The sequence below is a fragment of the Chiloscyllium plagiosum genome, chromosome 25 (genome assembly GCF_004010195.1).
Source record: "Chiloscyllium plagiosum isolate BGI_BamShark_2017 chromosome 25, ASM401019v2, whole genome shotgun sequence".
Lineage (NCBI taxonomy): Eukaryota > Metazoa > Chordata > Chondrichthyes > Orectolobiformes > Hemiscylliidae > Chiloscyllium > Chiloscyllium plagiosum.
Window position 1 is genome coordinate 10,767,884 of NC_057734.1, and position 11,024 is coordinate 10,778,907.

At 42.7% G+C, this 11,024-nt stretch overlaps 1 long non-coding RNA gene across 1 annotated transcript in view; it reads left to right on the plus strand.

The window, feature by feature from the left end:
* Positions 1-10,290, plus strand: part of LOC122562557 — a 16,769-nt gene extending 6,479 nt beyond the window's left edge. The window contains exons 2-3 of the long non-coding RNA XR_006315357.1: positions 9,222-9,312; positions 9,406-10,290. This is a non-coding gene — a long non-coding RNA (uncharacterized LOC122562557). The remainder of the gene's footprint in view (positions 1-9,221; positions 9,313-9,405) is intronic.
* The last annotated feature ends 734 nt before the right edge of the window (positions 10,291-11,024 follow it).

Sequence of the window (11,024 nt, forward strand, 5' to 3'; positions counted from 1 at the left end):
CCCTCCTCTCACTTATCTCTCCACCCTTCAGGCTCTCTGTCTGTATTCCTGATGAAGGGCTTTTGCCCGAAACGTCGATTTTACTGCTCCTCGGATGCTGCCTGAACTTCTGTGCTCTTCCAGCACCACTAATCCAGACTCTGGTTTCCAGCATCTGCAGTCATTGTTTTTACCACAGGGAAGATTAGAATTGATTGAAGTGATAAAGCCAGCAGCAATTCCAATTAAACATAAAAATAGTCCAGCGCTTGGCGCTTTTTCATCTTGCACTGACCAGGACCATTTGAGAGAATTACCAAAATAAATATTTATCCTGTATGTGAGAAGAATGCTAATTGGTTGGCAAGTGGCCTTTTATTGAGTCGGTCATTGCCATGGAAAATGCACCAGTTAATGATTGACAGTTCACCACTAAAGTTTGTTTAAATTTTAAATCTGGCAAGTTGACTCTGATCACAGTATTGGTGTGTGAAATTAATTAGAGAATAAGTGTGTCTTCATTTTTCTTCCATCTGCAAAGAACAAGGTCCTGAGTATTAATATGGGAAGAATCCAATTCATGCAAGTGTGTCTTCATGTTATAAATGTTGTTTTCCCTTTCCTTTTTACTTTTGATATTTCTTATGAACTGTCCTGATCAGTGCAAGCTCAAAAGCTTTGACAAAATGACTTAATTTTTTTAAAAATTACTGTGAATATAGCTGAAAAAAAAGACAAAAGCCAGCTGGACCCAGATAGTGTTTATCCAATGGTGTTAAAGATATTAATGAAGAAACTCCTGACAGATGAGTTGTAATCTTCCAAAGTTTGGGGGGCAAGAATGAATTGGAAGGCACTGAATAATGCATGATGTATTCAAAGTGACAAGCAGAGATAAGGATGGCTATCTATATGGCATTATCTTCAAACATCACTCCTACTAAGATTGGAGCAAACTAAAATCAGGACTACGGTTAATTTTATGATAGCATACTTTTTTGTAAAAGGTTAGTCATGTTGAACTAGTCCAGCAGAGCTGTCTGGCAGCATTTGTAATCGATGAGGTGAACAGTAAACTGAATGGGAGGCAGAGAAAAGGGTTATGCTTGGATTGGTGAGAAGTGAGAAGATACACACTCCAGCTATCTCCAGTCTTTTACAATGCATATTGGAACAGAAGGGAAAATATTCAAATGTATCAAAAGTTTTAAAAAAAGAAAAGGTCTTGAAGAAATTAGGAGTAATTTCAGAAGCACTAAGCTTAAGCTGAGATGCCATTCCCTGTCCATTTAAAATTTGTCCAGGTTTTCACTGTGAAACAATATGAAAGGTAGGTGGGGGATGATGAACAACAAAAGCTAAGTCCAAGTGCCTAACTAGTTAAGGGTTTACAGGCACAAAATGGGCCATCAAGCAATCTTATAAGACAGAGGGGGCGACTTTCAATGCAGTTGTGCCAATTGTCCATTATCAAGTTTGACCAAGGGCTGAGGAAACCCCAGAAGATGCCACAAATTCATTTTGAACGTTTTCTGGGGAAAGGGGGGAGTGGGGAGGGGGGAGGTGCTAGGGGTCTCTGCAAATCATCCACTGATTTTACAGGAAGTGATTAGGACAATTTCCAGGGAAATTCCAATAAAAGCACATCGCTCTGTACGGAGAGAACTGGTGAATTTACCTTGTTTGGAGCGTTGCATCTAGTTGTACATCTGCCCCATTCAGGAAGGAAGGATAGCACTGGCTTTGAAAGAGTAGGTCCTGCAGGGATGAGAAGCATTCTTTATGATGAAAGGCTAGATACGCAGATTATGTATTTTTGGGGATTAAAGGGTGAACTGATTAAGGTGCAGAATATGGGAAAGAAACCTGTAACTGCAGAGAAACACAATCTACCAATAGGGGGTTGCTGAACAAGGGATCATGAAATGAGAACCAAGACCAAATTTCTGAATGCAAATTCATAAATGAAAGCAAAAAAACAGTGGATGCTAGAAATAAAACAAAAACAGAAAATGCTGGAGAAACTCCACAGGTCTGACGGTATCTGTGGAGAGACAAACAGAGTGAGTATTTTGAAGCCAGTATGGTTAATATTTCTGACAGAGTCATGTGGGACTTGATGTTAACTGTGTTTCTCTCTCCATGAATTGTAAAGATGTGGGATGCACTACACACTGAAAGGTCTAACATATTGAATAACCAAACCAGGAATGGGAATCAGGGATATTTCTAAAGGACAATGAGGTTTTTTAAATTTGTGTGTCTCAAAATGGTGGTGCAATGATGGTTCAAATGGAAACTCTTTTTCTTTCTTATCTTGGTGAAAATTTGGATTGCTGGCATATATTCTAGATCGTACTCTTTAAAAATGTTCAGTCCTGCCCGGAGCTGACAATCAGCGAAGGCTGATTTCATTATTTTCTTTTTTTTTCTCTCACCAGCATATTTTGACATTAAGATCCCAGTGAATAAGCAAAATCAGTCGAGCATGTGAAGCCTTTTGACCCTGTGTGGTTTGTCACCAACCATCACGGAGCTGCACACTATTCCAACCTGTCAGGCAGCATTCACGATGAGTTCTATTTAAATTGCAATAGAGCAGGATGAAAGGAAAAGCTTGCATTTATATCAGCATGTTATTAAGATGTCTCAAAGTGCCTGGTACAGATTAATTATCTTCAAAGTGTTGTAATGGCAGCCAGTGCAGAGGTCGTTTTACACTGTACGCCAATGTTCCATTGAGGAAATCAGAGTATCCAGGAGGCTGAGTAATTATTAACTCTTTGAGTGCTAGGAGGGAGCGCACATCAAAAAGGAGCAATAACCTGCTTTGGTGTGGAGCCACAGATGTGGCTTGGAATTACCATTCAGGGTAATTTTGAGTTGTCTTTAGGTGTGCCGATATGAGGTTTATGATATGAATTCTGCATTGGGTATCAATCCGTCAAACTGCTCATTCCCACTGAACATACGCAGTGACAACAGTATAGGCCAAGGTGACTGTATCCTCAATTTTTATTTTAGTCATTCATGCAACATGGCTGTCATTGGCTAGGCCGGCATTTATTTTCCATCCCTGGTTGCCATTGAGAAGGTGGTGGAGAGTTCCCTCCTTGAACCGCTGCAGTCCATGTGCAGTGGGTAGATCCATGTTGCAGAATTTTGACCCAGCGACAGTGAAGAAACAGCGGTATATTTCCAAGTCAGGATGGTGAGTGGCTTGGAGGGGAGCTTGCAGAGAATGGTGTTCTCAAGTATCTGATGCCCTTGTTCTTTGAGATGGAAGTGATCATGGGTCTGGAAGGGTTGAGAAGATGTTAGCATAATTGGGAAATGGTTTTCCACAGGGATGGCCATTTTTAATACAGTGAGTGTTTGGTGTGAGCATTTGCATTTCGTAATGGCGTGTGCACATAATGCTTTCCTCCCAAAGACTAGTCCCACCACAAACCACAGCCCAACCCCCACCCCCCCTCCTCCCGCATCCCACAGGCTGGAAGATGCATCTCCCCTCCCCAATGGAAAGTCCCCCACAACCAAACTGTCCCTGTATTTTTTTTCCCCTGGGTAATTAGGTCTTGCAGGACCTGGAGAAATCACAGCCTGCTTCTGACTCCTAGTCCTCATCAAGAAGCTTGATTGGAAACATTATATACACCTTACCACTATGCTCTCTTCCTCCACACTCTGGTGTTTACTACCTTCCATTTTATGGTTAATTTTATGCTATACTTCTTTGTTCCATTTGTTTGATTTTTATTTGTTTTGGTGAATGAGAACTTCCCGGATGTCACGTCCTGGTGCATGTCTCCCTCTGATTTTTAATCCAACAACAACAGCTTGTGTTTATACAGCACCTTGATATAAAGGTGACAAACATTCCAAGGCCCCTCGCAGGTTGTATAATTAAATAAGTATCACTTTTTTTTCTTCTTTTTATATTCTTATGTGAAATGTGGGTGTTGCTGGAAAGGCCAACATTTGTTGGTGCTTTAGACCATGTTACCATGAGTCTGGAGTCTTACATAGGCCAGAACAGGTCAGGATGGCAAATTCCTTTCCTTCAAGGACTATCATGAAAGAGAAGTTTTTAATAGTTTTGTGGGCACCATGTCTGAGACTGCCTTTCAGTCCCAGAGTCCAATGAATTGAATTTAAAGTCCATGCCTTTCCATGGTAGCATTTGAACCTGTGAGTCCAGAGCATCATCCTAGGCTTCTGGATTGCTAGTCCATTGACACATTGCCACAACCTCACCCTTTCTGTACATAGGAGACTATTATGTAACAACCTGTTTTTAAGGACTATCTGGAAGGAGGAAACTGAAGTGGAGAGATGTTGACCATAAGAAAGAGAAATAGAAGTACACGATTTACTCCGTTGAGTCACTGTACTTCAGAATCAATATAAATCTGAGAAGCAGCTCTGAGAAAGTTTACCAGGCAATCCCTAGAATGGTTGCATTGCCTTATGAGGAATGGTTAGACAGACTAGGCCTGGGTTCTCTGGAGATTGGCGTCCGAGGGAACTTAACTAAAGCAGATAAGATCCGAAGGGGAATTGCCTTCATGGATTTTTGACAGGATGCTTCATTTTGTGGGAGAATCAGGGGTCAAGGTTAAATACGGAGCTGCCCATTTAAAACAGATGATGGATCTTTTTTTTTCTCTCTTGGATTGAGTGTGTTTGGAATTCCTGTCCTTAAAAAGCAGAATCTTTAAAATTTTTAAGGCTAGTGATAGATTCATGATTACTAAGGGTGATAAAGGATTATCAGGGGTGTGGAGGAATATGGAGTTGAGGTTAAAATCCAATCAGCCGTGATCTTATAAAATGGCGGAGCAGGCTCAAAGGGCCAAATGGCCTATTCATGTTCCTTGTTGGTATGAATCCTGTCCACAGTTCCGTAACGGTTGTGATTGTAATAGGGCAACTATAACAGAGTTTGGAGCCTAGGCTGCTGAAGACATCACCACCAGTGGTGGGATGGTTATAACTGGGGGTGGGGCTGGGTACATAAAAAGGTCAGAATTAGGAGGAGAGCGTTGACGTTGCAGGGTTGTCAGCTGGCCATCTTTCTTTGGTTTTCCAATTTTCTGCCTGAAGAATCCAGAAATTCCTGGGCCTCTGTGTGCAATTGTTGATGAGGCAGGCTGGGTACCACAGATCTGATCTCCTGACCACTGCCAATTGCCAATTTTAGTCAGCAGAATTACTGTACCCCAGATCAGATGGGCATAAGGGATTGTCAATATTATACTTTAACTGGAAATAAGATAGAATTACCATCTCCTGACATGAATTATCCAAGCCCGTACCAGGCTTTAATCAACTGGGAATTTTTAATGAACTGATTTAATTTGGTTGTTATTAAGTTTGCTATAGAATTTTGGACACATTTGGTTTGGATGGTCAAACCAGACTCCATTAGTCACCAATCTCCATGAAAACTCTTTTTGAAAGTCTCACTGTTTGTGGATAACAATTATTGACTGGGAAATAGTGGTTAGCACTGTTGCCTCACAGCGCCAGAGACCCGGGTTCAATCCCCGACTCAGGCGACTGACTGTGTGGAGTTTGCACGTTCTCCCCGTGTCTGCGTGGATTTCCTCCGGGTGCTCCGGTTTCCTCCCACAGTCCAAAGATGTGCAGGGTCAGGTGAATTGGCCATGCTAAATTGCCCGTAGTGTTAGGTAAGGGGTAAATGTAGGGGTATGGGTGGGTTGCGCTTCGGCGGGTCGGTGTGGACTTGTTGGGCCGAAGGGCCTGTTTCCACATTGTAATGTAATCTAATCTAAATCTAAATGGATTTGAAATGAGCTGCATTGCATTTCCTTTCAGTACAATCTGAGCCTGGCCCATTCCACAGCTCCTGGTTTCCAGATCTCTCCAAGGCCTCCCTGTGACACTTTCCAGCTCTATAACACTCTGCGATTCCTGCATTTCTCAACTCCAGCATCTTATGCTACCTCCTATTATCATCACAGTACTGTTGATGGCAGTATTAGGCTGGGATTCTCTCCCTAAACTTAGAATAGAACAGCAATTTGCTATTGTGTGTATATTTGCAACCAAAAAAGTGAAAGGTTGTATAGGTCGCCATATTACAGCACCTACATTAATGACAAGTCATAAATAATAAGAAAAAAAAAGTTAAAAGTTCATCACAGTTCAGTTAACGGTGGATATGTAGGATAGGTGGTTTAGCCATGGGAAATGCAGGGTTACAGGGATAGGATTGGAGGGGGCGGTGTGGTCTGAGTGAGATGCTCTTTGGAAGGTCAGTGCAGATTTGATGGGCTAAGTGGCCTCTATCTGCACTGTAGAGATTCTATGATCCCAGCTTGTCTGTGACCACCTTTTGAATACAGGCAAGTGTCGAAATGGCAGGACAACAGTGTCCTATGTGAAGAGCTACAATTAGGAGGTTTAATTGTGATCGCCTGAATTAACAAAGATGATTGGCCAACCTGTTAGGTGTCCAGTTGGTATAGAACTTGTCTTTTACAGAAAACCCAGTGGGATCTTCAGAGAAACGGGGTGAGCAAGTGTTTACCCAGACCTTAGCGAAATCTCTTACAGTACTGGCAGGAGATCGTTCTGAGGGCTGAGTCTTTGCAAAGACTCCTTAAATGGTCCATTGTTGTGACCTGAATGTGAACCGGAAGATTGAGTTCAAATTCTGCTCTGGGACATGTACACACATAGAGACATGGAGGTCGATGCTCCAGTGCTGTTATGTTGTCTTTTAGATAAGATGTTAAATGGGGATTCTGTCTGCTCCCTTGGGTGAAAGTAAAGGGTCCCATAGCATTACTTTGAAAAAAAGCAGAGGAGGCCTGCTCTGTGACCACTACCACATTGCTGTTTATGAATGTGTATACCTGAGTTTGATTTTCTAACAGTGATGACACAATATAACATTTGGGACATCCTTTGGTTGTGGTTGCTGTATAAAGTTTGTTTGTTTGTTAGTTTTTGTCGTACATCATAGTAACTTGCCTGTAAGGCTGACTATTGTTCTGTATGCATGGTCTATATGGTACAATATGAGACTGGGAAACCTCAACAAAGGATGGGGATGTGGCCCTCCTGCACACTGTTCTTCCTCCTCCTGTGCAGAACAGCTCTTTCAAAGTGCTGTCATAATCTAGATGGGCTAAATGTCCATCTTCTTTGTTGTTAGTTTCTGGATTACACTATGGTGGCTGAGAAAATGCAACAAGAGAAATCAGGATGGTGTGGTGAGGTGCACTTGTTTTAAAAAGCTGTATGTTCTAGGAAACCAGGAAAGGCTGAAGGAGGTAAGGGAAATGCAATGATGACATCTATTTTGAGAGAACTTGAATATAAAAGCAGGGATATACTTCTGAGGCTCTGGTCAGACCACATTTGGAGTATTGTGCTCAGTCTTGGGCCCCATGTCTCAGGAAGGATGTACTGGCCCTGGAGTGTGTCCAGAGAGGTTCACAAGAATGGTCTCAGGAATTTGCACATTCTCCCCATGTCTGCGTGGGTTTCTTCTGGGTACTCCGGTTTCCTCCCACAATCCAAAGATGTGCAGGTTAAGTGAATTGGCCATGCTAAATTGTCCCATCGTATTAGGTGCATTAGTCAGAGGGACGTGGGTCTGGATGGGTTACTCTTCGGAAGGTCGGTATGGACTGGTTGTGCCGAAGGGCCTGTTTCCGCACTGTAGGGAATCTAATCTAATCTAATCTAATCTATTCAATGATGTTTAGAAGGATGAGGAGGGGGATCTAACTGAAACATCCAGAATACTGAATTGCCTAGTCAGAGTGGATGTTGGGACGGTGTTTCCATTGGTAGAAGAGACCAGGAGCTGAAGGCACTGCCTTAGAGTAAAGAGAGGACCTTTTTAGAATGGAGATAAGGAGAAATGTCTTCAGCCGGAGAGCGGTGAATTTATGAAATTAATTGCCACAGAAGGCCAGGTCATTGAGTATATTTAAGACAGACAGGTTCTTGAGTATCAAGGGTTACGGAAAGAAAGAGGGAGAATAGGGTTGAGAAACTTATTAGCCATGATTGAATGGCAGAGCAGACTTGATGGCCTAATTTCTAGTCCTTTCAGCCCAATGTGTTATGGTCTTATGGAAGTTTGGGGCATTGGGTTGCACAGTTTTCAGGCCTGGGGCTTAATGCATCAGAGGGTGGTGTATGTGCATCGTGATTTCGGTCATGTGTGTAAGATCAAAGTTGTGTATTTAGGATGGTACGCTTGAAAAATGCTCCTTGCCTATTATCATGTGGTTGAATAAACCAGCAATAGATAACACTTACTGTTGTAATAAACATCTGCATTTTGTGTCTTGTGTGGTGAATGGCACAACATTTTGGGCTGTTTCTCATGCATTGTCCAACATTTAAAGATCACTTCAAAGTATGGAACGGAAAAACGGTTTACTTTCCACGAGGGAGCCTGATTTGCTTGAGGTGGTGTGTGTCTGTTTGCAGAAGGGAAGGGTTACAGACCAGAAATCTATCAAGTGTGCGCTGTTATTCAATGAGATCATGGCTGATCTGCCTTTTTTTTAATGTACACGTTCCCAGTCAGTGTACACGTGAGCAGAGGTGATGTTGCCAATCAGCAGCGTTTATTCTTGTTCTCCCTTTTCGAGCTGTCATTGGAAGTGGTCTACCTCCGAAGAGGAGGCACCGAATAGAAGTGTGTTTCTACTAAGTTGAGATTTTCCAGTCTTACTGGGGACACCTGCCTTTATGTGGGATACACAGCTCAGAACCGAGCTGTTTGTGCCAACCAAACAATGTTAGCATTTATATTCCCCATGGATTTACTCCAATCTTTCCTTAGCTAATTCCTAAACTCGCTCAGCCCGCTCGGTCCTCCAGAGGCAGGCGAAGGGCACATTTGTATCCCTGAAGGAGAAATGAACTTGCATTTATACAGTGTGGTTTGTGACCTCTGGGTCCCCTAAATCACTCCACTACCAATGAAGCATTTTACAAATGTAGGTGCTCTTTTAAAATTGAAATGCAGCCCTAGCCTGTGCGTAGGAAATTCCCATAAACAGCTGTGAGCTATGACAGTAGCCCAAAGATCAGGGAGAACAGTTCGGTTGGATAAGAAGGCAGATGTGGCCTTTATTTAATGGTTTAATTGAAAGCAGGGGCCTCACCCATGGAACCACTGAGATGGGTGCAGTGTAATAAGGCTGGTTGTGAATCTAAAAGCTTGACTAGTCCAACTTGTCTTTCAGTAAGTGGTACCCTGGCCCACACGTGACTGAGCGGCACTGCCTCTGGGAGTCGGGAAGCAGATGGTGCCAGATGTGATCGGAATCCATGAAGGTGAGCGACTGTAATTGGGGGAATGTAAACGGAGGTGGGTGACAGCAGCTGAAGACAGGTATTTTCAAAATAAATCTCCCTTCGCCTTTCCAGTAGCTGGATCCTCAGATCGACAGACTCTGGGCGGGAGGTCGTGAATTGAAATTCCAGCTTTCTCCGGTGTTTTTGAGTGCATTTGTGTCTGCCAATTAACCAGCTGCACAATCTATTTTCTGACTCCTAGCCTGACCAAAGCTACTAATGGTATTCCTGCCAACACTTTGGGGAGAGCTGGATGATTGGAGGTGAGGACACAAAACTGAGGAATGGAGAGGCACCCTTAATAATGGGGATCAATGTAAAGAAACTGTCAACTTAAAATAGTCACCTTTTTTTATTCTCATTTTACATGCCATACTTTTCGACAACTAGATTGGGAGCTTTGGGTGACCACACAGTCCACTAACTCAGGCTCAGTGTCCTGTGATTTGCCTTTTTCTTTTTGTGTGTGGGAGGGGGAAACATCATAAAAACTGAGCCACTGTTCGCAAAGTGTCATGCAACATTCCCACCAATGGACCATCATCATAACACACTGTGAAGCTCCCATCCATCCAATGCTGGTGTAGGATGGCATAGGCAGAAACTGGAATATTGTTCGACATTTCTTAGCCTTTCTATCTCCTCTGTCTCTCCACTTGAATATTGCTGAGAAGGGAGGCATACGGGTGAATCTTTCCACCCCCACTGGTCAGGATGAATGCAAGAATGCCAACTTTGAAATAATCCTCACGGTTTATACTGTGGGATCTTAGGGTTCTGATTAGTTAGCCAGTCATAACTGGCTGAGATATTGCCAAGGGGAAAGTAACAGAATGATTGGCTCCCCCAGTTCCTAGGTAATGGAAAAAGTTCCAGACTTTAACCTATGATGGCTCAGTGGTTAGCACTGTAGCCTCATGGTGCCAGGGACCTGGATTTGATTCCAGCCTTGGGTAACTTCCTGTGTGGAGTTTGTACATTCTCCCTGTGCCACCATGGGTGCTCTGGTTTCCTCCCATAGTCCAATGCTGTACAGGCTAGTGGATTGGCCGTACTAAATTGTCCTGTAGTATCTAGGGATGTGCAGGCTAGTTGGATTAACCATGGGAAATGCAGGGTTACGGGGATAGGGTAGTGGGGTTGGGCCTGGTTGGGATGTTGTACAGAGGGTCAGTACAGACTCATTGGGCTGAATGGCATCTTTCGGCACTGTGGGAATTGTATGATTTTTGTTTCCAAGCACTGGTCTCTGTGTATTAATTTTTGTAACTTCTAGCCAATATAAGAGTAATGTGATAAGTTGACTAGTTATCTTAAACTCTTACTGGTTGTAAGTATAGCTGATGCATTCAGAACTATTTAGCAAATGCTGCCCAATCATCAAATTGCATCTAACAGTAGATGTTTTGTGTTTTGCAAAGCCCACCTGGTTTAATACGGCATGCTCTCTGTCCATTATAAACAGCTACATACATGTGCCTGATTCAAACAACCAGTCTTTGGGATGTATCTCTCATTTTATCCTCTGTAGTATAAACCGTTGTGGCTGCTTAAAATTTGGTATTCTTGAATGTGACCCAATGAATACATGACAAAAATCTTTGGCCATGTACTCTATTTTCAGCAATGTTCAGGATCTGTACCTCCAAGTGACTGTTTGTAATCTGTCAATTTGTTCTCTCAGAATATCA